A 26,360-nucleotide genomic window follows, 5' to 3' on the forward strand; every position below is an offset into this window, starting at 1 on the left:
TTATCCTTAGGTGAGCACCGGCAATTTGCAACAGCACATCTATCTCCCCCTCTTCCAAACGTAGTTAAACACAGGTGACATTTCAGGTAAAGATGATGGGAGGGTTAAATAATGGATTGGATAATATCCTCTAGGATTCTTTCACCGGAGCGTTAAATATGGGAGGGATGTAGAAAAATGCATTATTCCATCCCTTGTAAAAACATTCCCACATCTCTCCGTCTCTCTTAAATCCATCAAATTTGCTGAGGATGAGAAAATACTTGTACCTAAGGAGAAGGGTGTTATTCGAGCCATTATATATATATCTTAAAATTCATGGCAATTTGCTTCGCTTAGCACCTTTTAAAGTTAACTGTGTCCAGTAGAGACGGGACTCTCTTACAAAAAGAGGGGGGAAAGTGGGCAATGTCAAGGGTGTTTAGTCTTAAAACATTGTCCCCCGAGAGAGAGAAAGAGAGAGAGAAAGAGAGAGAGAGACTCTCCTGCCCCCCCACTCAATATTTATTTATTTGTTTTAAAAGAAGAAGAAGAATACGGTGAAGATCTCTCTGTTCATGACACAGATCTATTCCTCTCCATGCGGGGTTTTTGTGTTGTTTTTTTTTACCTGAGGAAATAAATGCGTCGTCTTGTTTCGCGGGTAAGTTGCGACGACGATCTCCAAGATCACCCAGGCAAGGGTCTCCGGCGGGATCTCCCGGCGCTTAAAGGCGGCCGCGGCACCCTGCTCCAGGATGTGAAAGGAGGCGGGCAGGCAGGCAGGCAGGCTGGCAGGCAGGCGTCCGTCCGGCTGCAAGGCTACAGGTCTGCCGGCTGCGGCTGCAGCACGTGCCCCGGCGGCGGCGGCGGCGGCGGCGGCGGCGTCTTGCGCGCGATCCAACTCCGGGCCGCCGCCTCCTCCTCCTCCTGGCCAAGCCTCCCGCCGACTGGAGCGCAGCCGCTTCGCCGGGCGCCCTTACAAAGCAGCGCCACTCGGCGCACCTCGAAGCTTGCAGCTCTGGGTGGAAGGAGGCGAGGAGGAGGGTTTGCTTTTAAGGCCCCCTCAGCGGAGGAGAGGCAGAGCAGCGGCGCACATCCCGGCGCGCCACCTTAAGAGGAGGGAAAGCGGGCTGCGAACGAGAAGGGCGACCCGGGAGGAAAACGGCACGCGCGCCTTGGTCCCGTCTGGTGCAGGAGGGCTCGCTCGCTCGGCAAGCAGGCAGCTGGGAAGAGCCTGTCTCATCTTTCTCCGACACCCCGCCTTTTTAATCCCCAGGGGGTGCGGGGGTGCACCGGAGCGGAAACCCCTACGCGATTTCATTCCATAGGCCGCCGCCGCCGCTGGGTTCTTCTGTTCCCACGATCGCTAACCCGGGTTGGAAAACGAATAAGCTACGCACATACTCGCGTGCGGGGAAAGACTGGGGCTGTGACAGTGAGGAGACCGGGGAGACGCTGGTTGGTGGGAAAGCTCCCCCCCCCCCCCCAATGACCACGGTTTAAGGATGCGGATGGCATGCGCAAAGAAGCGTGTTGAGGGAGGGGCGCTTTCTCATGGGGGTTTGGGGTTGCAAACGGGTCGGCTTTAGAAAGGGTGCATCTGGATTAGATTGGGAGGGGCGGCGAGCGGGCTGACAGGTTGATGGCAACGCGGTGCTGTGGGCGCTGCAAAGAAACTTGCAGGCGCTGATCCCAGGACAGGCAGTCTTATGGAAGGGACCTGATACGTAGAAAGCGGCTTTGCGCCTCCTGGGTGCTTTGGGTGCCAGGTGTTGAGAGCGGAGGAGGAAATGCAGGAGAAAGCCATGTTGAAAGGACTCCGACCATAGCAAGGCAGCTCTGCCCTTTGCAAGGGAACACCTGTATGTATTGCACCTGCGTGTCCCATGACAAACGTGCAGCGAGTGGGCGCAATATACTGGTCTGTGCTCTCTAGGAACCGGTAGGCCATTCATGGTTAGTAGATGTGTGTGTCCAGTAGGGGTGGAGGGGAGAGGGGAGAAAGCTGAGTCTCATTCAAAGGTGTGTCCATCTTATTTGCACTTTTGGAAACAAGACATGAGCCCAAAGCACAACCATCCTTTGAAATTTGCACTTCTCTGAATTCTGCAATGCAGTTCTCCTGCCAAGCAATGTGTACAAAAATGCATATACTAGGGTGAAGTGTCCAAAAAAGTGCATATAATTGAAAAATGCATTGGATCAGGAAAAAAATGGCTTACAAAAATGGGTATATTAGGCAGCACTGCACAATTTTTTAAAAAAGGAGACATTTGCACTAAAACACTGTTGAGTATCATAAGCATTTGAAACAAAAATTTGCAAACCGATGTCAAAATGTGGAGAACTGAACTTAAGACTGGAAAAATGAAAAACTGAAATTGACAGAATCACCCATCCCTCCTATCCAGGGAGCTTGAAGACATATGTATTGCTCCCTAATGAGGAAGGGTTGCAACAATTGAAAGGCTTTTTTCAGCTTAGAAAAAAGAGGGATGATGTGATAGAGATTATACAAGCATGCATAGTGTGAAGAAAGCATATAGATAACATTTCTCTCTCTCTCTCTCTGATGATTGGGGTCATTCAGTGAACCCAAACATTGGAAGATTCAGGGCAGGCCAAAGAAAGCCCTCCTCTCAATATAGCACACAGTTAAACTGTGGAACTCTCTAAGATAAGATGTGATGATGGCCACCAACTTGAATGGCTTTAAAGGAAGACTAGGCAAATTGAGAACAAGGCTGCCAGTGGCTATTCATTAGGATGGCACCTCCGCTATGGGAGGCAGTCTGCCTCTAAAAACCCATTGTTGGGGAGTGCAAGTGGAAGAGTGTTCTTTGGGTCTGATCCTGCAAGGCTTTTACGTTTGATGCAACTCCAGTGTTTCCCATTGACAGCTTGAGCTCACTCCCAAATGCACACTCCTCCATTCTGTCTTCTGAGACAGATGGATGCCAACTAAAGTGTTCCCCTTAGCAGTTATATTGATGCTGGAATATCATTAAATAAATGGTTGGATCATTCGGTCAACTTTTCAATCACCAGTTCTTAACAACTTTAATCAGGCACTTTAAAAAAAAAGTTAGATACAGGGTTTTATAGAATGCAAAAATGTAGGTGGCAGATAACTGTCTTAAAAGAGACCTTGCCTTTTCCCCCTCACACAGACACACACATAATGGCATGCCTAAGACGCCTGCCATCTTAGACATGTTGCATTATCTACAAACAAAGGAAGTATTTTTGCCAAAGCTATTGTTTATTCATATGCAAATATATGCAATTTAATTAATCAGTTGACTAAAGCTCTCACTGTTATTAATCCAACGTTATACTAATCCTCGTTAGGTGATCTTCAAGTGCGCTTTGCATTTTTTCACATCCCTGTGCAACTGAGCCAGCAACCTGCCAGTGGGATCTGTTAAAAAAAAGAAAGAGAGGCTGGTATAAGGAGAGCTGAAATTGCAGAATTGCTGAAATGGGGAATTGTATGAATTCTGCACATTTGCAAGCATTCAGTCCAATGCGAGTGACTGTGAGTCCTGTAAAGCTAAAATAAGAACACAAGAGCACAACAGCATTCACCTGAGATTCCTAACAGAGGCATACTGACAGTGGAAGCAGAACATAGCCATGGGTAGCTCATCCTTCCATGAATTGGTCTAATTCACTTTTAAATACATCCTAGTTGGTAGCCATCACTTCCCGTGGGAGGCAGTTCGATTGTTTAACTATGCGCCCAGCAGCGACCAGAGAAGGAATGACCACTGGGAGGAGCACAGAGAGAAGAAATACCATGGTGCATCTGCAGCAGCAAAACTGGACGCCTTCATATGCCCCAGCTGCAGCACAACATGGCTCTCCCATATCGGTCTCTACAGCCACTGCAGGCGCTGTAACTCTCCAACAGTTTGACTCCACCTGCAAAGGAGCACATTGTCTCCTGAGACAGACAGATGCCAGCAACTAAGTGCGAAGAAGCTCTTCTTTTTAATCTGTCCCTTATCTTCCAACATTAATCTTCATTGGATGTGCATAAATTCTAGTGTTATAAGAGCAGGAGAAGAACTTCTCTATTCACCTTGTCCATGCCTCGCACAATTTTATAAACTTCTGTCATATTGCCTCAAACTCATACTTTTCTCAGATGCTGCAGCCTTTTCTTAAAGGAGGGCTTCTTCTTTCTCTTGATAATTTTGCTTGCCCTTTTCTCATACGAGATACTAATCCTGTGCACACATGCACACTGCAACCTTTAATTTCGTAAGGGTTAGTCTCTTGCAGCAGACACAACAAAGAGTATGATTAAATTCTCCATCTTAAATGCATCTATTAGTCCACAAATTTATAATAAAATTTATCACATGTTATGGTGACACAAGACTATTGTTTTACTTCTGTAGTCACGACTCCTGGAGATCCCTTTTGCAATTTACAAGCTGCATCATGCATATATTAGGATACTTCTAGATAGAGGCTTAATATTGCATGTAGTCATTCAGGCATCACTTTGACAACAGCCCCCCCCCCCTTGTTTATCTTATCAGACTTTTCCACAGAAAGGAGAAATTCAGATTAAATTGGGGGGTGTATGTGTATGTGGGCTGCCATTTTGCTGCTATTGATGTCATGTGGATACTGAAAAAAATTATATGCATGAACAACATCAATCCCATAATAAACATCCACTTGGAAGCACCCTAAATCTTTTGTTTCTATCAGCTTTTGTTTCAGCATTAATAGACAGTTGTTGTTTCTAGAGAGAATAATGGTGCTTCCAGATGGAATGGTTCTGAAATCATGTCGGAACTGAACTGATCAGAGTGCTGATCACTCCTAGCTCAAATAGGTGATAGACCCATCACTGAATTTAAACAGCAGCAGTACTGCCAAACTCCCATGTTAAACAGTACCCTTTCTTAAAAGTACCCCCTTGTCTGCTTCAGGGCTGGGCATCTCTGGCTCTCCAGAGGCTGCTGGACTCAGAACTCCCATTAACCTAAGGCAGCATGGTCAGTGGTTAGCCGCGATGGGAGATCTCATCCAGTAGCAACTGTAGGACTTCAGGCTGAACACACCTGCCTTGCGTCTTGGTCAGTGCTAACTGGCATTGGGTAAAAGCAGCTGTTTGCAAGCATGCCAGAATACGAAATGCGCAAACTGTAGAGCTGCTTCCCAGTTAAAGAAATCTCTGACTAGTAATGTGATTTGTAGCCAATTACGTGATTAAATTTGAATGAATTTGCATATGAATACAGCATTGATCTGAATAAAAATTGCATACTTAGTTCTTAGAACATTCGCCAGCCATTATCACCTTTAAAATGAGAGGGACATGTTGCTACATGATTTAGGTGCCATTCTGCAATCAGGATTTCAGATAAATTAATTACTTGCAGTTGTGGAAAGCTAGAGGGTTTTTTTGTTGGTTTTTTTAAGGAGGGGAGCCTAGGTTTGGCCTATTGGCTCACCCTCTTCTATTCAGCATTTTAGCAGCTTTCTAGCTGATGTGCTTCTGAACAACCCCCTTCCCACTGCTCTGTTGATTGTTAAGTTAGAAGAGAGCTCATGGAGGACAGCACAGGAATAATATTTTATTTTTATTTTTACCAGGTTAAAAAAAAATGGTTGCCCCGATTAGTTGTGTGCTTGTTTTTAATCAATTAGAATGTTAATCTAAAGGATTAATCAACTAAATGTTGTAGCTGAGGAGAGAGCTTGCTACAGACCCGGCTTCTGTTAGGTCGGGCTGTTAATCAGCACAAGCCTTGCATTCTGCGGCAGCCGTGAGCAATTAATTTCTGTGAAATCCTGGTTGCAGGAGAACACCTACAGAAGTTGATGCTTCCCAAAGCTGCTGTGTAATTTACCAGTCATTTCTCTAGGCAGGAGAGAGAGAGAGAGAGAGAGAGAGAGAGAGAGAGAGGGAGAGAGAGAGGAACTGCCGAACAACCAGGGTTTGGTTCTGCTCGGTCCCTTCTCTGATGGTTTTAGTCCTTGCCAGCAGCAATGTGCCCTCTTCCCTTCTGCCCGCTGCATTTGCACTCATGCTTGGAGGAAGCGGCTCCCAACAGGATCATCAGGGCAAGGTTCCTCAACACCCTCATCCATCCAATCCTAGCCCCAGCTGGGCAGTGTAATGAGAGGCAGAGCCCTGCCTCTAATCTCTGGCCTTGCTTTGCTGGGCTCTGGCAAAGAGGCATCATTGACACGGCAGTGTATATATATCCGCTCTGACTGCCTGAAAAACCATCTGCTCCTCTTGCCTGCTTCCAAGCAATGCAAAGGGCTGTGGGATATTGCCTGGGTCCAGGGTTCTTTGTCCTCACACCCATCCAACCTGCCAGAGTGTCTTCCTCGAGTACCTGCATTTCTGACCTATGCTACCATGTTGTTGTTGTTGTTTAGTCATTTAGTCGTGTCCGACTCTTCGTGACCCCATGGACCAGAGCACACCAGGCACTCCTGTCATCCACTGCCTCCCGCAGTTTGGTCAAACTCATGCTGTTAGCTTCGAGAACACTGTCCAACCATCTCATCCTCTGTCGTCCCCTTCTCCTTGTGCCCTCCATCTTTCCCAACATCAGGGTCTTTTCCAGGGAGTCTTCTCTTCTCATGAGATGGCCAAAGTATTGGTGCCTCAGCTTCAGGATCTGTCCTTCCAGTGAGCACTCGGGGCTGATTTCCTTAAGAATGGATACGTTTGATCTTCTTGCAGTCCATGGGACTCTCAAGAGTCTCCTCCAGCACCATAACTCAAAAGCATCAATTCTTTGGCAATCAGCCTTCTTTATGGTCCAGCAAACTGAACTGCATGTAAGCTATGCATGCCAAAGGTATACATCTCTTTGCTTAAACAAGAGTGACTGTTTGGCCTCCTGCATTGCCAGTTGGTTCCTCAACTCAGTTCAAGGTGTTCACGTCAGCAGACCCTCCAAGGGCCCATATTTTCCAGGGGCAGTCCAGGATAAAGAAGCCACCCCAGTTTCTGCTTTGATCCTGGAATGTCCCGCTGTTCCTTAGGATGTTTTCATTTTCATCGGAGAAATGTTGGAGGGTATGTTTAGTGTTTAAAGCCCTAAACTACTTAGGGTCAAAATATCTGAATGAACACCCATGGATGTTAGGATTGGCAGAAGGGACTTTATTGGTTGTTCAACCACCCTTGGACGTTCAGGGCAGGGGTGGCCTGGGAGAGGGCATTCTCTGGGGCAGCCCCTAAGTTGCCGAATGCCCTCCCCACAGAGATGCATCTTTCAGCAAATCTGGCCTAGGTTTATTCTGCTCACTGTGACCTTGAACAAATAGGCTTTCTATGTTGTGGGTTTGACTTATGGGAAAGAAGTACACACCCACCCACACATAGACACACAACAAATTGTGGAAGGTTGACTTGATACCAGCCATTCTGGGGAGCTTGGAAGATTGAGAACGCTGTCAAAGATATGAAACTGGATTTTATAGGCGAAATGACATTTATAAAGCTGTAACATATAGGGGATATCTAGAAGTTGGCAAAGCAAAAAGTGTGATGCCATTTTCTGCTGACTGCTTATATCCTTGGGCCATCTTGCACATGACACAGCCTTGCTACTAAACATCCATTAAGGGAGGAATTCAACTAATTCTGGCACCATTTTTTTTTTTTAAAAATTATTATTTATACCCCACCCAGCTGGCTGGGTTTCCCCAGCCACTCTGGGCGGCTTCCAACAAAATATTAAAATACAGTGGTCTGTTAAACATTAAAAGCTTCCCTAAACAGGGCTGCCTTCAGATCTCTTCTAAAAGTCTGGTAGTTGTTGTTCTCTTTGACATCTGGTGGGAGGGCATTCCAAAGGGCGGGTGCCACTACCAAGAAGGCCCTCTGCCTGGTTCCCTGTAACTAGGCTTCTCGCAGTGAGGGAACTGCCAGAAGGCCCTCGGCGCTGGACTTCAGTGTCTGGGCAGAACGATGGGGGTGGAGACACTCCTTCAGGTGTACTGGACTGAGGCCATTTAGGGCTTTAAAGGTCAGCACCAACACTTTGAATTGTGCTTGGAAACGTACTGGGAGCCAATGTAGATCTTTCAAGACCGGAGTTATGTGGTCTCGGCAGCCGCTCCCAGTCATTCTGGATTAGTTGTAGTTTCCGGGTCACCTTCAAAGGTAGCCCCACATAGAGCACATTGCAGTAATCCAAGCAAGAGATAACTAGAGCATGCACCACTCTGGCAAGACAGAGGCGAGACAGGTAGGGTCTCAGCCTGCGTACCAGATGGAGCTGGTAAACAGCTGCCCTGGACACTGAATTGACTTGTGCCTCCATGGACAGCTGTGAGTCCAAAATGACTCCCAGGCTGCACACTTGGTCCTTCAGGGGCACAGTTACCCCATTCAGGACCAGGGAGTCCTCTGCTCCTGCCCACCTCCTGTCCCCCCAAAACAGTACTTCTGTCTTGTCAGGATTCAACCTAAATCTGTTAGCCACCATCCATCCTCCAACCGCCTCCAGATACTCACACAGGACCTTCACTGCCTTCACTGGTTCTGATTTGAAAGAGGTAGAGCTGGGTATCATCTGCATATTGATGAACACCCAGCCCAAACCTCCCAGTGACTGCATGTAGATGTTGAAAAGCATGGAGGAGGGGACAGAACCCTAAGGCACCCCACAAGTGAGAGCCCAGGGGTCTGAACACTCATCCCCCCCCCACTTTCTGAACACGGCCCAGGAGGAAGGAGCGGAACCACTGTATAACAGTGCCCCCATGACAAATATATCTGTTTAACATGCCTGTTTGTCACATCCACACAATTGGGTCCCCCCCAAAAAATAAAAGTGTGGCTTTATCTTTTGCATTTACTGTGACACCCCCAGATTCAGAGCAACCTATGCTTGCATACTATTGGATTTGATAAAGGGAGCCGCTGCCTGTGTTTTGGCAGAAGAAGCAACTAGGGAGCTATTTGGAGCCCAGATTCTTCCCATATTCAGACAGTTGTCAGCAAGCAAGAGGCTGTGGTAGACAGAGGAGGTTTGGGGCATGAGGTTCCTTCCCTTTCAGGTAGGTTGAAGGCTGGAGTAGACCAACAAGTGTGTGTGAGGGGGAGCAGAGTTTGGAAAGTGGGAAACCACCAAAGAAAAGCTGGGTGTCTGATGCAAGGGCTGTGGATGGTGTGTGGGTGATTTCACTTGGCACGTAGCCCTGCCAGATCAATGCAATAAATAAAAACTAAAAACTGCAAGTTCATCAGATGAGAAGGTGCAAACGATGGGCAAATCATGCATCTTACTCTGTGTGCGGCTCCTGGAAGTTGTTCTACTGCCTTGTTTTGGACTGGAGCTCTGCCAATATGTTGCTGTAGCAGCAGGAAGAGTTTGCTGCTGTTTCTTCTCCACTCCTCCTTTCGTTCCTTAGAAAGTGTCACCAACATGCACAGGCCACCACAAGGTTTGTGGAACGCCCACAAATGTGGATGAGTTTGAAGAAGCCCTGTCAGATAACTTCAGTGTCTCTGGGAGTTCAGATGATGTGTAGAGCCTCTAATTACCTCTGATTAGCTGACAGAGAATCTCAGAAAACATCCCTCCCCCCACCCGGTTTCCCCTCTGTTCTTTCACTCCACTCTTTTTATTTATCTGTTAATTTAGTTAAAGTGTGTATTATGTGATTTTGGCATTCTGAGATTAAGATTTGGGTGGGTGGGTGAGTGAGGGGAAAGGCATTTGAAGGGGAAGGGTAGTTTTATGAGAAAAGGCTGAATGGGCTGAGAAAGGAGGAGGGTGAATTTATTAGGGATCAAATATTTTTAAATACACATTCTTTCACTGTGTGGTTTCAGATAGAAAACTCTGAGTAATAGGTTTTTTTTTAAGGGCCTGGCCGAACATCAGCTGTCAGATGTTGCTGTAAAAGTTCTGCAAGTGATTACTGAATTATCTAATAATAATTAAGAGCACCCAAAAAATTTCCTTCGTTCATTCACAAAAGAAAAGCACTGGATAACACCCTACAATGATACCTTTTGGCTGCCCAGAGGATTCCACCCCCCCCATCCACATTTTTAATTGGACCAACCAAATTCCATTTCCCGGGCCAATACATGGATTGGAAAAATCCTTCAGATTTTGCATTTCTTCCGAATTTTGTGATTCATTTCTTGGTGTCATGAGTCTCATGGAGATACCATGGTGGGGATGGCTGGATCCCCAATGGGAGAACCTCAATGAGTTGGAGCTGAGCAACCCTGGGAAGGGTCCTAGTGGGATAGGGGAGGTGAAATTGGGACCTCAAGATAGCTGTGAGCCCAAGAATCTGGGAAATGGAGAGCTGGACCCGGGGAGGGGGGCAAACAAAGCAGGTTGGCAGAGGAGTATTCCACCCCATGACACACCCTAGTTAGATGCCTCCTGCTGTGGAGCCACCCTGGGCCCTCCTCCTGTCAGTGAGGAGACTCCCCTTTGTAAGAAGGTGACTGAGAAGTACCGTAAATCAAATGGGGAGCTGGCACCACCTTTGTCTCCAAGGGCACAGATGCTAGTACTAGCAGACCCAACCCACTTGGAAGAATGCCCATTTGCTTGCCCAGTCATGGGACTCTGGCCACTTGCCGTGCTAAAGATGTGCCCACCCAGCTCAGGTTCCCTTGTGTCTTTGGCAAGGAGCTGTATCGGCGCCTCTGAAGCTGGGAGAGACCATGGACCAGAAACTCAAAAGGTTCGTTTTTTGTTGCCTTTCCTGCTCTGCCAGTGGCTTCCTCAATGGCCTCAAGGGTCAGGTCTGCTCTGCTGTGCCTCCCCCTGCCTCCTCCTCCTCCCCTGTAGTCCAGCAGTCTGATGGGCACACGGGCTCCTAGCCACTCCAAGCCAAAGTGACGAGGCACAATTGCACCCCCCTGGGACTGGACCCTTGGCAGGGGCCAACCAGCTAACCCCTAGCTATGTTCCTGACTCTGCACTTTAAAAGGAAATGTAGTGGGGGCGTGCTGCTTGCTGGACCAGTGTCTTAGCTTGCACTTAGCCATGTATCTATACAGGCTTCATCCTTTATCCTGTACCAATCTGATTTATACATTAAAGCCTTTGACAGATACAGAACTGGGAGTTTGAGTTCCTTGTCCAGCAGTGAGGGACAAAAAATTGTGCCAAAATGTGTTTAGAAGCTGTACTTTAGGATATGTTTTTTTTAAAATGCACATTTTTTATTTTGTGGCAAAATATCATTTAAATGTGGATTTCCATGTGGATATTTTTATTTTTTTTAAAGAAAAACACACATTAATGCAGAAAAGGTGTGGCTTTACAAATTCACGGATACAAAAATGGCCATGGTCTGTCCATTGGATTGTTCTGACTTGGATACTCTTGTACCTTGAGCTCTTGCAACCTAAAATGGAAAATTGTGGAGCCGAAAGATGGGGCAGATGGAAAGGTTTGGTGTTTGCATTTCTGCAACGAGCTACTCATTGTTTGCTATTTTAGAGCACAGCCTTTACCTTTGTAGCATCTGTCTTCTCCTCTGGATTCTCCGGGCTACTGCACAGCAGCTTGCATAGCATATTTCACTATTTTATGATGGAGAGGCAGGGAGTGGAGCTCCCATTCCTAGCTGTCTGTTGCCAACTTCCTGTTCTGCTCTGCCAGGTAGGAACCACACCTGTGGTAGGACATCAGAAAGAGTGCAAGAGGCGAAACTCACTGCAGAAGTGTCAAGCAAAGAATTCAAGAGATAGTTATATATTTCATGTCTCCTTATTTGGAGGAGGACCCCTGGGCTTTTCTAGCTTTCTGTTCAGCTATGTGTAAAGCTCCACCTGACCTCAGAGTCAAAGGGGGAGGGGAGCTCAATGCAGAGGGACTGGGCAGCTGCTGTGAAGCTGTTGCAACACCTGGCTCCTCCTTGTCCTCTCCTTGAGCTCAAAGTGTGTGCCTCTGCACCCAGGCCTCTCCTTGGAGGGCTCCCTGCCTCTGGTTCTTCTTGTTCATTCAAGCCTTCTGTGTCTTCCACCTCCCAGCTTCCTCTCTGATCTGTCTTCTGTGTCCCACCACCAGTCCCCTGGGTCTGAGCCTTCTTCCTTGTGGCTTCCCTAAGCCGTTCCTCAGCTGGAGCCTCCCACCACTCCTTGTCATCCAGCCAGTCCCTGACAAGTAGTGATGACTCTTCTCCTGTGATGTGATTATTACCGTTAAAAGACTGTCTGAACCCACTCAGTGAGGAGACTCTAAAACATTAGCGCACATATAGTGTGCCATAATCAGAGGGGCTGAGTTACTTGTAGTTCAAATAAACCATTGAACTGAACTGAGCATTTTAATGCGGAATGGTTCCTTTGTGGGAAGAGGCCATTGTTCAAGAAGAGCATGCATCCCCACCTGCAACTATTCCACTGTTCCATTTCCCTTTCTTTCTCACAGATTTCATTAATGACATTGTTGCATACCTTTTTAATATATTTTTTAAAAAAGCATTTTTAACCATCTAGACGTGAAATACAGATCAACATGCAAGGTAGTGAACTATCGTTCTTTTTCAATTTTTAAGGTGAAACTACTGCATGTTAAATATGAGCACAGATCTGGTCAAGGTCACACAGTGAAGTTGGAGAGAGAGAGAGAGAGAGAGAGAAACAGAACCCAGGAATACTAATTGCCCATCACCTCTTCTAATTGACTGGAGACATTAACTTTCTCACTGCTGGCTAAGTTGCTTGGCTCTTGATCTTCCAAGCCTGCCATTCTGCAAAAGGTATGAGCTGCTATGCCAAGGTAGCTAACATCTGCAATTTAAAGAGAAACTCGAAAGCCAGTTCTGCAAGCTAAGCTCTGCATTTTCTTTTCCTTGCCTCCTAGCAGCAACAGATCTATACACCAATCAAGCTATTTTTGCTGCAGCCTGGGGGGACAGAGAGAGAGAGAGTGATAGGGAGAGATTGTTATTGTTCTGTCTATTTTTAAATGCTTTGGAGGCATTCCATTACTACAAAGATTTTGTTGGGGGGGGGGGCAGGAGGTGCATATATGATCTAGAGACAGATTGCTTGTGCACCTGTTATCCTAAAAACCTGGAGGATAAGCTACCTAATTTATTCATTTAACAATATTTATTAGCTGCCCTTCCTCAAAAGATGCCAGGGCAGTGCACAAGACTGCGAATAAGCTTCATGCAACATATAAATATAATTTAAAACCAACAAATATTTACAATGAGACAAAATTGGAAGGGGACCCCCCCCCCCAGCTAAAAACAGAATAATGCACAGGTTGAAAAAAATGTGTTTGGAAATACATTGAAACAGAGAATTACTGGAGCCTGGAGGTTAACATTAACCATGGCTTTGCATTATGTGTGAACCAGGTCAGTGTCGGTTATAGGTAGGAATGGACCACGTATAATAGGTATGTGGAATTTCCCTTGGAAGTATCAAATAGTCAAATGGTCAGTTTATGAACTCAAGGTTGTATAGACCTGCTATAGACTGGCCTACAAAGGCTTGGTAGATGAGGTAGTCCAAATCTGTGGTTGGGAATTGGGTTAAGACATCTAATTCTAAGATTATATAATTGATCCAAGAAACTACAAGAAGAAAGCAGCTGGAGGGAACGATTCATGGTTCAGTTGTCTCTACACAAATGCACAGAGTATGGGAAACAAACAAGACGAATTGGAGCTTTTAATACAGGATGGCAAATATGACCTGGTGGGATGAAGACTCATGATTGGAATGTAGGAACTGAGAGGTAAAACCTGTTCAAAAGGAATATACTAAACAGGAAGGGTGGAGGAGTAGCATTATATGTAAAGGATGTGTACAGTTGTGAATAAATCCATAACCTGGAGCATGAAAAGCAGATTGAGAGTATACGGGTAAAAATTGCAGGAGAGAGAAACAACAGTGACTTTACTGTGGGTGTCTGCTATAGACCTCCAAGACAGACTGATGACTTGGATGATGCCTTCCTAGGGCAGATTACCAAACATGCAAAATGGAGAGATATAGTAGTCATGGGAGACTTCAGCTTCCCCGATATCTGTTGGGACTCAAATGCTGCCAAGAATGTAAGGTCTGACAAATTTCTCCATTGCTCCGTTGACAATTTCATTTCCCAGAAGGTGGAAGAAGCAACAAGGGGATCATCCATCTTGGACCTGGACCTCATCAACAGGGAAGAACTGATTGACAAAGTGTAAGTACTTGGAAACTTGGGAGGAAGTGTCCATGTCCTCCTGGGTTTCATGATACAGAGGCAAGGGAAAGCTGACTGTAGTCAGACTAGAATGCTCACCATCCCTGACAATTGGCCATACTGGCTGGGGCTGAAGGGCACTAAGTTGGCTGCCATATATGTACCTGCACTGCTGGCCCTTTTTTGGTAGTCCTCCACATTGCAGAAGGATGTTGACACGACCCTGATTCTGGGGGAGAAGTATTCTCTGTGTCAAGGAAATCTCCCAGAGTGTTTTGTGTGCTTCTGGTGTAGTGCCGAAAACTCTGTGCAGAGGTGTAGTGAGAGGCCAATCATCTTTTTGCTCTGTTGCTACTGTGAATAAGGGGCGGGAGACTCTTATTGTAGATGCTTGTGGGCAACAATTCATACCCGTCAGGGTGAGAACCTGAATGGGTTTGAGTGTGTGTGTGTGTGTGAGAGAGAGAGAGAGAGAGAGAGTGTTGTCACTCAAAAGCCACAGAGTAAGAGAGAGCCCATTGGCACCGAGTGGGGCCCTTTTTGTGGAAGAGGTAGAGAGGAAAGGAGGGAGCTGTCATATGTGAAAAGCAGGGTGGGAACTGTCACTAAGACCTTTGGTTGTGGAATCCGTTTCAGTCGGCTTGAATGTCTTGTGTACAGTTAAATTTGAATTATTATTGTTATTATTTTTGCTTGTTAACCTTATGAGAGAATTTTTAAGACGTTGTTTATTGGAGCTGTTTGCATGATAATTTCTGTAAATTGTTCGTTTTCCCTTTGCTTACTTTTTACTGCCTTATTCCCAACTCGGGGACTGAAAATAGTCAATGAACAGTGGGCTGTAAGTACTGTGAACAACCAAATAAATAAATAATTTTAAACCAGAGTAATGGGTTATTTCTGTATGCAGCTTGATTCTGGCGCATGCTCCTGAACCACAGCACCACAAAAAGTCGGGTGTCATAGACCAGAAAAAAATCCAGCCTCTCCTTCAGGAACCAGCAGTGTAGACCCAGCTTACATGCTGACAGATCCAATCTATGCAGATTGCTGTCACAGCAACTATTAAAGGGAATATTAATTTGATATATGCAATTATGGGAACTAAGCTGCTTTTCATGCATGATTTTGTTTTTGCGCAGATGCCAAATTCTTCTTTCACCCCCGTTTACAAAATGCCACATCCTTTGTACAGCTCCAAAGGGGAGGTGAGAATGGAAAGCATCCAAACAGAGGGCACTTGTCACCCAGTTGCATTGAGGTTTGAGAAAGTAGCCTCTATTCCCCAGCTCCTTTCTGCTCAATGGCTTTCATCAAAATGGATTTAAACAAGACTGCCTTTTGTGCGGTGGGAATGAATAGACTGAAGAAGGGTCAAACAGATATGCATGCAAAGGCTGAAACTGCCCTTATATAGCACTGCTGTGTTACTTGGCTCAATTCTGGGCTCTTTTGAACAGCCCAAGAGACCATGGAGACTTCCTAGCTGACCCAAGGAGAAAACAGAATCAAATGGCCTTTTCAGTGCTTTATTAAGGCACACGTCTAATACAATGCAATGCAGACACACTCATGGAGGTTCCTAAGGCACACATCCTAACTCTATAGATCTAGTATTAACAAATAAGGAGTATTATTTTATTTAAGCAAACCTAAAACACACTAGTTGGTTGATCAGGCCTGTGGGGATGTCAATAGATGCTAGGAGAGGATAAATTTATTAGATATTATCCCTCCTTCCTCACATTTGTGAGTTCAGCAGAGTACAACCCTTTGCAACTTAGAAGGAAGCTTAGGCTAGTTTTAGCTTTTTAGTTTAAGGAATCCAGGATGCTTTAAGGCAGTGGAGTCTCCTGGTATTTCCTCCCTTTTCTCCTCCTTAAACCAATAATCACATAAACAGTCCTGCAAAAGCTTTAAAATAACATTTACTCACTCAGAATACTTGTTGAAGAGTAACAGATACAGCAGTTTAGTTCAGGCAGGCTTAAAATGGTAATTCAGTTATAAAGGCATACTTTAGTTTAAAATGGTGTCTGAGTATTGGAGCTTAGACACAGCCTAATGTTCTTCACGTTTCTGGCTTGGTGATGAGATGGAGAGGTAAGAGAAGAAAGAGCAAAAAGAAGATGTGCCCAGGTAGGTAAGAGAATATATATATATATATATATATATATATATATATATAGCTATGACAATCCCAATGTCAGGGCAAAATGGGAGTGTCTCTCACAGAATTCTCTCTAGCAAACTTACAGGAAAACTTCAGCTCCTAGCATGTGCCTATCTAGCAAAACATGAGTTGTTGGTTTTGACTGCAGTTTAAATATCCCACATGGCCAACTAGTGGATACCGATCTTACACAATACATTTAAAGCAGGTATCTCCAACTTTTTCTCACCCAGGGCTCACTTTTACCACAAACATGCCTTTGGGGACCCATTTCTTAATCTTTTACCATATATTTGCATGGCAGTGGTGCTCCTGTTGTGACCCACTAGTGAGTGGGTTGAAGACCAGTGATTTAAAGCACGTCTCCCTACTGGTTTTTTTCCACAGCAAGTTAGTCTCTATCAATCTGTCTGTCTGTCTGTCTGTCTGTCTGCCAGCCTGCCTCTCTCTCTCCCCCCACCCCATTCTATGTATTGAATGCCTTATAATTCAAAATGCAAAGGGATGGAATTCTGCATGAAAAGCCACAATGACTTAGCACTATCCATTCCTAAGTTCCAGCTTTCTGTCACTCCCCTCCCGTGGCTGTCCTGCCAGTGACCTGTTTTGGGTACCAACGAGGCCACTCTGTGTAGGCAGCTGAAACGGCAATTCAGTTTTCGCCCTGTTTCTTCAGTGGCAAGGATCTTTCCCACACAGGCCCTGCAAAAGGGCTGCTATTGTGCAAGGTCAGGGAAAGGTGGGTGTGATTTGCTGAGTTCACACATAATCTCATTTCCCATTTTCTCCTGATTCATTTGATGGGTGGGGGGATGGGGAGGGTTGCTGTCTTAAAAGGCCAACACATCTCCCTAAAAGAGCTGGCTCAAGACTTTCTGATGCCTGAAATGGGATGGCTGCATTATGCTCCCCCTCTACCAAGACACTAATGAACATGGGGCTCAATCCATCAAGACAGTCACTGCTGCATGAGGGCAACTAAGACAAAGAGAGCTGTGTGACTGTACTAACCACCTGTAAGGCAGGTCTTTGCAGCACCCTTTATTTTACAGTCAGGTTCAGGTAAAACAAAAAAACAAAAAATTGAAATTCTACTCAGTATTGATCCAGAGCAGATTCCAGTGTATAGCTAACAGAGTAAAAACTTAAACATGTTGCAGGATTCCCAAAAGTAGACCAGAGGCAATTGTATTTCATTCAGCAGAGCTTTATGGCTACTGAAGGCAAATGAGCATAACTGTCACAAATCCAATACATTCAGGATTGGCACTACCAATAAGAAATCCAGTTGCAACAGACATAATTTAAACTTACAATAACTTATAATAAGTCTAAACCTTAACACTAAGCATACTATGTACAGAACACCACACCAGAAAGAAAAGAGATAGAAAAAGTGAAACCTTCTGGCCTCTGGTCAGCATGACCTTGGCAGAAAGAGATAAGAGAACCGGTTTAAGCCAGCTGTACTCAGCTTCTCTGAAGGTATAACCCAAACATCATGAACCTTCTGCTTGCTTCTTTCACACAGAAAAGCTTCCAGAACCCTTTTGAATTAATTAGAATAGGTAAGATCTCTACACATCAGATCAATACTTTCTGCACTAAGAAATGCAAACTGACATGGACTAAGTCAGGTTACATCCTCACCATGTATTTAGAGAACATTTAAAGCTCAAGGCTGCCCCTAAAGAATCCTGGGAATTGTACTTTACCCCAATTCCCAGGATTCTTAGCAAACCACAGCTTGCAGAATTATTTTTAGGGGTGTGTGCGCGCCATGTGCTTTAAATGTATAGTGTGGCTGTAACCTCAAGACTTTTGGTATATCCAGTTATAGTTACTCAAGCTGTCAGTGGCTCTCCAACAGAGGCGTTTTCCAGGATACCACTTGATCCTTTAACTGGAGTTACTGGAGACCAAACCTGGAACTTTCTGCATGCTAAGCATGTATTCCACAACACTTGGCTATGGGCCCAACCAGAGGAGGACGGGCAGATTTCAGGTTTCAGAGATCTACTTATGTTTTTTCCTAGAACCTCAAAATCTACCACCCCTGAGCCAGTTGCAAAAGGCACATAGAAATAAAGAGCAGGGGGTCTCTGAGCAGGTTCTGAGCCAGGGAATTTGCTTTGAGGACCAGAACTGATCGGAGCTCACAGTCCTTTCACCCAAAAGGCTGGAGGTGAAAGAGGAAGATGGGAGCATTTCGTTCATCCGTTTGTTTTATCTCTGTATTGCTTTTCCACACGCATCCAAGCGGCCTATGACAAGGAAACAGGAGTGCATTTCAAACAGAAACAATTTCTTGACAACATAGCAAAATGATAACCTCAGAACAATTTCATAATAACACGGGGTGGGGAGGTTGGGAGACAACAACATGCAAAACCCCACATTCCAATACTATAAACAGAACACAAATACTTTAACTAGAACACAGGAGTGTAACAGTGACTTCATCGGCTCCATGCCCCACAAGGTGGTGTCTGACTGGATTTGTGGAGATCTTATGGGATCTCTTTGCCGTTGCTGCTTCTCTCTTCTCTTGTGGTGGTGGTGGGGCTCTCCACCTGCCTTGCTGCCACTTGAGAAGCAAGGAGAAGTGGCTGCGCTTTCCAGGTGAGATCTTGCGCACCTCTCACGAGATCTTATCGAAACCCGGAAGCTGCATCCGCAGCCATGTGACCCTGGTGAGTGAGGCTTCCATGCTGGGGGAGCAGCGGCAGGGGACCGGGCTCCTTCCTGTTTTGCCTCAGGTGGTGAAGTGGGATGGGCTGCCACTGTTGAAAGTGCACAGCTCTCCCCAAATAAATTCTGTTTAGCCTTCCCTTAGCTACAATTCCCAGCCCTCTCAAAAAACTATAGTTCCTAAGATTCTTTGGGGGAAAGCCGCATGGTTTAAATATGTGGCTGTGACCTCAGGATGTGCTTGAGTCCCTCCCACACCATCTAGTACAATGGTTCCCAAAGTGGGGCAGTACTGTCCCCCCCGGGTGGGGGATGGGTTACCTAGCAGGGTGCTAAGAGGCAAGGGGACAGCCGGGGGGGGCATGGGAGGTGGTAAATAACTATCAGACATTGAAAAGCTGGATCAAGTTCATCAGCTTTGTTGAATTAATTAAACTAGTTTGAATTGGGTTTTGAAAAAAATGTGCAATTAGTTGTTACTGTTTTGCATTTTATTGAGTTATCATCTTCCTTAGTGGGCCATGCAAACGGCTATTCTGAACAATATTTTTTATTGCGCAGGGTAGCAGGCACTGAGGATGAGATTATGGAACCAGAAAGTTTGGGAACCACTGGTCTAAGAAGCATCCATTGAGGTGCTTCTGCCCATGTCTGCATACTTCATGGCATCTCATTAAAGCGACCCTCAGTAATAACAATGAAAGAAGCATCTATTTGCTGTTTTATAAACAGCAGCTGCTTTCTGAAATGCAGTCTTGGGTGAAGCTGCAGGAAGGATGTACTTCTTGATGTCAGAGCAAGGCCTATATGCACATTGCTATTTATTTTCAAGGGCCTCTGACCCCTGGAAAGGGTTGGGGGGGGCACAGGAGGAGATTCTGCACTTGGCAGCTTGGCATCCCATCGGGGTGCAGAATGTGTGACCTGGCTAGAAGCCACCCAGGATCTCCTGCTCTGCTTTAAATAAAAGCACTAAAACAGTAAAAACCTCAATTACCAGAGTTGCAATTAGCCATCAAATTGGTTTGTCTGAATAGAGGATGTGTTTGACATGCCAAATTACCAGTTCAGTTCGCAGTGAAGATAAATGGGCTGGGAGACAGGAAAATGTGTGTATGTGTGTGTAGAGCGGGTGGTGGTTGGGGGCTGGAAGACTGTTTGTGTCAGAGGATCCAGGGCTTAATTGGAATCAGGGTTCAGTAGGCATTAGCGCTGGAGCATCTGAAGGAACACTAAAGGATGCTTCCAAAGCCAGAGTAGCAGGCATTGTCTCTGCCGGTGAGCAAAATGGTCCACAGAGAGAGTAGCAGAACATCTGCTTTGCATGCTGAAGGTCCTGGGTTCAGCTCCTGATGTTTCTAGGGAAATATTCCAGCCTGAAGCTCTGGAGAACTGCTGCCAATCAGTATAGACAAATACTGAGTTTGATGGACTTATGGTCTGGCTCAAAATGAGCACCAGAGCTCTGATCTCCAAAACAGGACAATGTATGGGGTGTTTGGGGGAAATAGACTGCTGCTGGCTGCCATGTTTGCTGCCTGAGGCAATGGTTGCATTTTGCCTAAAGATAGGGCAGCATTGGCATACAAAGAAGGGATAGGGACATGGGCAAAACGCCAAGCTCTTTGAAGGAGAAGGGGGATAAAAAGGTAATAAAATGAAGTTACCTGGTCAATGCAGATAGTGCACGGGACTGCAACGACCCCATGCATGCCCACAGGGGATTGTTTTGTTACTGACGGTAATCGGAACAAACTCTGGAGGAGGAGAGCGATCTTAAGGCTAGGTTCGCAGAATCGGAACCCCCGCAAAAGGAGCCAGACACCTTCGTGGTATCTGACAATCCCTGTAATTTTCCAAAGCCTCATTTATATGAATTGGTTTCATGTTCCCACTCAATGAGGCTTTGCAGTAAATGAACTAAATGCATCAAATGATATTGCCTTCGGGGGAGACAGTCTGTAGCAGAAGTTGGCAGCCGTTTCTACATTCTGTCGCTTTGGCTGGAGACAAGCAAGCAGCTTCTGTTAAAATATGACCTAGACGTGGTCTTGCTTCACCTGACCTCAATTTTAGGTGTTCAAATCAGACTCAGGGTTTCGGCCCAGCCTCATCGTGTTTAAGACTCAGTGCCAAATTTATCTGTAAATTAGATTTTTCTTTTTCAGTCAAGGGGCAGACAGGATTTGTCCCTCAGATACCCATCTGGATTTGAAGCTGGTCTCTTGAAGCTGTTTTAGTAAGTATTTCTTGGATTTTGGACAGTCTTCCAAACTGTGTTAACCAGTGTGGTGTGCTATGTTGCGTTATAACCCGGAGATCCGGATTCCAATCCCCACTCAGCCATGAAACTCGCTGGGTGACCTTAGTCCAGCCCTTGCCTCTCAGTCTAACCTACCTCTCAGGGTGGTTGTGAGGACTGAAGGGGGGAAAGGAGAACCATGTGCATCAGATTAAGTTCCTTGGAAGAAAAGGTGGCATATAAACAAAATAAGTAAATAAAACAAACCTAGGCTCTTCCCTGTTCCCTAGTAAGAGGACATCGATTTTCAGTATCAAGCAGGAAATACTCTGCCAAGAAAAAGTGAGTGCCAGTATAATGAAACAGGAAAGGTTATTGAGATGAATGTAGTGGAAAGAGATACTCAGGGCCAGACCATGAACTTTACCATGTTGTTGTAACTTTTAATGCAGATTGACTGGGATTTTTTAAAACACAAGTCGTCAGCTCAGAGGATCATCTCTGGATTGGGATGCTTTCATCCTTTACGGCCTGCTGTGGTCTCTATTCAGAGTGGACCCTCTGTGTCTGTTCCCTCCACCGCTGTACAACTTGGGCCCACAATCTGGATTCAAACCATAGAAAGGCAGGGCAAAGGGCTAAATGCTAGACGTCTGATCTGAACTGGGGCCCCCACACTGGCCATTTGTGTATAAAACCCACCCTCCACTTCACTGCGGACGTAACATGACAGTGTTTGTCTCTGAGTAAGGTAAAGCGACCCCTGACCATTAGGTCCAGTTGTGACCGACTCTAGGGTTGCAGCGCTCTGAGTAGACATGGACAATTCTGCCAATTTCATTTCACTCCATTCCTCATTCATCCAGCCTTGAGTTCTGTTCTGCTAATCCAACCATCCATGTTCACGTTTTATTGAACTGTATCCGGTTTCTTTAAAAAAACAAACAAACATAAAATAATGTGTGGTCTGTGTCAGGAAAGGGAAAACCTGTGGCCCTCTAGATGTTGCTAGACTACAACTCCCATCAGCCTCAGCAAGCATGGCCAATGCCCAAGGCTGATGGGAATTGTAGTTCAGCAACACTTGGCAGGCCAAAGGATTCCCTGCACCTGATCTATGTTGTGAAGACACCACTCTAGAATCTGACTTGGTGAAGAGCTGTATAGAAATGTCTAAAACAGATGAACAAATACTATAACTGGTGTCCCAGTTCAAGACTCTGAAGTAAAATTATTCTAGGGTGCTGCAACACAGTCTCTCTTTCTCTCTTTTCTCTGGCCAGCCAGTGGCAGAAATGAAAATGAAAAGCAAGAAAATATCCATCTTTATTATAGGAAACAGTTTGCTTGGTTTCGGTGAGGCAAACCACAGGAGAGGCGGGGAAGTGAAAATGTTTCCCTGGGGTAGCCGGCATGCAGGAGAATGGCAGAAGTAAATTTTAGATGCATTCTGTTGCAGTCATTGCACCAGCTTTTTAAAAGAGCCTGAAAGTTTAACAGAGAAGCTAAGAACCTACTAGGGGCTGATTTAAGTAACTATCACTATGGGTGAGTGATAATAAGGATCAGTGTCGGTGGCACCCATCAGGAGAGTGAAACTTTATGTATGCCACCATAGGTCATCAGCAGCCTTCCCCAACCTGTTGCCCTCTAGATTTGTTTTCGTTATTTATTTATTTCTTAAAATGTATGCAGTGGTCCCTCAGGTTACATACATAACCTGAAGGTTACAGATGCTTCAGGTTACAGACTCTGCTAACCCAGAATAGTACCTCGGGTTAAGAACTTGCTTCAGGATGCCTCCCGCGCAGCGGCAGCCCCATTAGCTAAAGTGGTGCTTCAGGTTAAGAACAGTTTCAGGTTAAGAACGGACCTCCAGAACGAATTAAGTTTTTAACCCGAGGTACCACTGTATACCATTTGATGGTAAAAAAAAGACCCACATCAAATAGGGTTACAAAAAACCCCACCACCAATGAATTATTGTAAAAAGTGTTTAAAAAACACTATTTAAAACACTTAAAAATCAGTGATAAATTAAAAAGAGATTAAAACACAAATCAACATTCTGGGTAGGCTTGTTTTTAGCAGATTGACAAAAGGCGCCTTTTTGATGTCAATAGGCAAGAACTTCCAAAGTCACACTAAAAGATTGATTTCTTACAAACGTGGAATGGGTATTATGTGGCACCAGTAACAGGACCAGTTCCATGGATCTGCTCTCTTAAGTGGAAACCCAGCAGTGGGAAATAGGCTCTTTAAAATTCATTTGCCCACTATTTCCCTGCCCATCCCCCCTCAAAACCACCTCACCAGCAGCATTTATCTGGCAGGGGATTAGGGAATGTAACAGGGACCACCAATTCAGATTTGGACTTCTTTAAATTTCCCTTAAAACCAAGGTGATGGTTTGGTTTTAAAGGGTAAGGGCAGAATAAAGTAGTTTGCCACCCCCCCCCCCAAATAATAATTCCAGAATGTGTTTGAGCTGAAGAAGCGCATATATATATTCTCCAAGCCTTGAAAACCCAAGATTGGACAACTGACAAGAAGTGACCATATTTGGCCGAGGCTGTGTCCTTTAGTTGTCGCCTTCAGGAAAATCAACCCATAGCTGGCCGACCGATAATCCATGGAAGCCAATAAAGCCTCGTTTCTTTGGACATTCTCACAACTGCTCTTTCTATCTGCTGGCGACAGACAGAAACGAATTCTATCTGCTGCAGCAGACAGAAACGAATTTTCTCTGCGCTCATCACCTCTACTGAAGCCCCTTTCCAGCTCTACATACAAACTCTGAATCTCTGCAAACCTAAATAAAGCATGTCCGCACACACATCACAGCTCCTGCCAAAGCTGTGCCAGATCTTGTTCCGTCTTCCTTGTGGCCCCTAGTTGGCAACCCCAGGGCTTTTTAGGAATTGTTTCTTGCCGCAGCCCTCAAGGAAAGGGAGTTCAATGGAAGAAGCGCAATAAAACAGGAAAGCCAAATATCCCTTGCAGAAAGACAGAAAGAACTAAAGCAATAGCAGTGCTAAGCTGCTCGGCTCCATCTGTTCACTGTGTGGATGTTGCATCTGTCACTCTTTATATGCTGAATAAAAATGACCAAAAGCCATTTGGCTGGGGCAGGAAGCTGGGGGGGGGGGGCGCGGGCAGCAGCTGTGGCCAGATTCAACTGGGTCTAGGCAGAATTGAGCTTCTTTTAAGGATCTACTTCCTTTGGTTTCGGCCTTGACTTTTTATAAAAGCTGATTCTTAACAACCTACCACCATCTGGCCCTCAGCCTAATTTCATGTGGCCCTCGGCCTTACTTCCTGTTGTGCCAGAGCCAGAGGGAAAGGAGCAGGGTGGGATGGTGGGGGGAAGCTGAAAAGGATGTAGCGATGGAAGGAGGAGAGGCGAAAGCCCTCTGTGGGGGTTCAGTCTAGAACTTTGGCAAGAATCTTGGTAGCTGTCATTTGTTAAAGGAGCCGATGAGAGTTGACCCCTATTCCTACAGTTCCTAGAGTGGTTTAACAACCAACCCTTCACAGCAAACTCTGGGAACTGTAGCTCTGAGAGGGGGTCTTTTAACACCTCTCATCAGGGCCCTTAACAAACTACAGTTCCCACGATCCTTTGAGGGAAGCCATGAAGAGGCACCATAGTGCTTTCGACATATGGTGTGAATGTTGCCATTGTGCTCTCTCTGCCTTTATGGAGAGGAACCTGGCTCTCACTGCAAGGGACCGAGAAGTAAAGATGTGCCTTGTACCCACCCCAGGGGCAGTGGCGTAGCGTGGGGGGTGCCAGGGGTGCCGGCCGCACCGGGCGCAACTTCTGGGGGGGCGGGCTCGCTGCCTCCGGAATCGCCCAGAGCCCCATGGCAGCGGCTCTCAGCGCTCGCTGCGGAAGGCGCGCCAGGCAGCCCCTCCTCACCGACGGGCAGCGTTCGCCTGCGGGGCTCGGCCAGCGCGCAGGGCTGGCCGCATGGAGTTGCCGGGGAGCCGCCGCCGCCTGCCATGCCGCCCTGGCTGCTTCAGCCGCGTCCGACAGCCGGCTCGAGGCTCCTTCCGGCCAGGTCTCCCGATGGGGTGCTGCGGGCGGAGGCTTCGGCACCAAGCGCCACGCCGCCCACCCGCCCCGACGGGGCCCGCCCACCCGCGCCGGAGGCTGGCCAACCCACTGGCCCCAGAGGCGCCCCCTCCCCGCGCCAGAAAGAAGCCGCGTCAGGGCTAGCCGGGCCGGGGAGGGAGACCGAGAAGGCTGCGCCGCAACGCCCAAAGACGCGCGTCTTGGCGCAAAGGGGCCCACGGCACCCAGACGCGGAAGGGACCCTCTCCCCCTGACCCGCCACTGAACTGCAATTCCCAGCTCCCTTGGCAAATCCCAGTGCCCAATCCCCATGCTTTATTTGAGGCAGGGGTCCTTTAATTGCAAAAACAACACCACGGAGGGCAGTAGTCACTACGAAATTTGCCCCAGAGTAGAGCCGTCAGTATTAATGACCATGGTTAGGGGTTAGGGGGCGCAAATTACTTGCCTTGCCCCGGGTTAGGGGGCGCAAATTACTTGCCTTGCCCCGGGTGCTGACTACCCACGCTACGCCGCTGCCCAGGGGTGCTGCAATATACAGGCCCCTGCTCCAGTTTCACCCCACCTGCCATGTTGACAGGCATTTAGCTAGTCAGTGCTTAATAAAAGTAGTGGTGTACGTCTCTGTAGTAACCACCACCAACATTTTCATCAATCTGTGTGCTGCAGAAATGTGATTGAGTCTGCTCGGAATGCTATCAGTGAGGTCAGGCTCCAAGCGAGTGGTGGGCCGGGGAGGCCAGCTGCAACACTGTATTATTTAATGGAGAATTGCTTTCACGGCCTCCCTATTGGTTTCATGCTTCTGATTTCACAACCTAAATAAGATATCAAATATTAATACAAAATATTCCCTCTTCCTCGGGGACTCACAAGCCATTCTTGGAGTGTACCCCTGGCTGCCATTAAACAGCTTGGGGCTACGATTCTATTATTTTCTAGCAAGATATTACTTTTTTTTCCGGAGTCAGAACTCAGTACTCAAGGAAGAAAGGGAGGGAGGAGAGGAAACGCAGCAGAGAT

The 26,360-nt window shown here is 46.3% G+C and overlaps 1 protein-coding gene across 2 annotated transcripts in view; it reads right to left on the reverse strand.

Moving 5' to 3' along the window:
• LOC308476517 (galactosylgalactosylxylosylprotein 3-beta-glucuronosyltransferase 1-like) overlaps positions 1-1,453 on the reverse strand; it is a 62,711-nt gene extending 61,258 nt beyond the window's left edge. For both annotated transcript variants that reach the window (XM_081004202.1, XM_081004201.1), the window contains exon 1: positions 611-1,453. The gene's annotated coding sequence lies outside the window, so the exon portion shown is untranslated. The remainder of the gene's footprint in view (positions 1-610) is intronic.
• Positions 1,454-26,360: the final 24,907 nt, after the last annotated feature.

This window comes from Podarcis pityusensis (assembly GCF_964106645.2).
Source record: "Podarcis pityusensis genome assembly, chromosome: 4".
In the NCBI taxonomy this organism is placed as follows: domain Eukaryota; kingdom Metazoa; phylum Chordata; class Lepidosauria; order Squamata; family Lacertidae; genus Podarcis; species Podarcis pityusensis.